Consider the following 1,851-nt stretch of genomic DNA (forward strand, 5'->3'; position numbering starts at 1 on the left):
CACTATTAAACTCATTACCAGAACTAGATGATGAATACATTGAAGTAAGAACTGTAGCAGCTCGCTTTCTTCTGCGATACCGACTAGATTTGCTTAAGTCCACTTTAGACCTATATAATAAGAACACAACCAAATTAAACTTTATATTGTTAACACGCGTACTGTTATTTTTTGTATTCATAGATATACTATATAGTATCTATATAGACTATGTAATAGACATTTCATCACAAATTAGGTACAATAACATATAATAACTATATATAGATATTTAAACATATTATTTTAATGTATTCTATTCGGTATTGAATTATAAAAGTAATAAAATGTTCTGTTTTAATGATGACATTTTAAAGCAAGCCAAAATTATGGTGCCTATACATATTATTTTAATCCAAATTTAGTATATAATATATATGTAATTTCTAAAAAAATTACCTAATTAAAATATGATGACATGTTATTAAATTAAATTTAATATAATAGTATACCATCCTGACTAATTACATTATATATTATGATTAGTTTTAACTAAACATAATTACTATTCAAATGGCAGTCTACAGATTTATACATAGGTACCTATATAAAAATAATTTAAACTTATGTTACATATGTATTGTACGAGGTATTGTAGGTACTATAAAAGATTTTATAAGTAAAAAAATAAATTTGAATTAGGAACCTATACTTAATTAATAAATAAAACCATCATTCAATCATTCCAGTCTTTTTAAAATTTATAAGACCCAATATTATTTTAATAAATTAAGTTATATAAATTGGTTCTTTTAAATTAAATTTAGAATGTGAATATTATACCTATAGGTACTTTTCATAACTAAGTATCTATATATATCTTATAAGTTATAAGATACTAGATTGGTATAATTTTACTAACTTGGAAATCAAAATATGTAATATATACCTACCTATATTATAATATTTTGATTTCCAAGTTTGTATAATTATACCAAATCTATAATACCATGGCTAAATATATAAATAGTGTGTTTACCATGCACATATAACTACATATTAAGTAATATACAATATCTGAGAAGTAGGTATAAATGATTAAGGTAGAGATATAATAATATTATAATATAATAATATTACTATTAAAACAATTGCTAAACTTAAATAAAATATTACTAGGTATATTATTATATCCAACTACCTATATATGCTATGTATCGAGATATGTTAACGATTGTTATGTTAAATAGGTATATCTAATAATTATGTATGTAATATAAGATAATTATATAGGTAGGTATATATAATAATATATAATGTGCAGTAGACTGCTGTTTATATATAACAGATATATAAATATATATATTTGTAACACCTTATATATAATATATAACACACTGTATTATTTACATATATTGTACTTACATTTTGAAATGTTGAATATATATTATTATATAATTTATAGTATAATATATAAACTGTCCTTAGCTAGAATTCAATATTCATACACTTCACACTTGTTCAATATTGAATGCACATAAGTCAGTAAGTCACATATAAACTGTTTAACGGTATGAAATAATAATTAATAACGTTATAATTTTTAATAATTAGGTAGTTAGGTTAGGTTAGAAACACAGCTGAAAGGTTAACAAAGAAAACAACGCGGCACGCGCCAAATAGTGAAAAGCGGAACGCCTACAACAGAATGAAAATAATTATATGATTTCAATAATAATATTATTATACCTACTCGCTATATTATCAATCTAAATCTAAATCACGTGGTTTAAATAATTTGCCCATTATCATATAATATTATATTATAAGTTCACCGTGTGTGCTTTGCACGGACACACGTTATTCAACCAG

This window comes from Metopolophium dirhodum, chromosome 1 (genome assembly GCF_019925205.1).
Source record: "Metopolophium dirhodum isolate CAU chromosome 1, ASM1992520v1, whole genome shotgun sequence".
Taxonomy (NCBI): Eukaryota; Metazoa; Arthropoda; class Insecta; order Hemiptera; family Aphididae; genus Metopolophium; species Metopolophium dirhodum.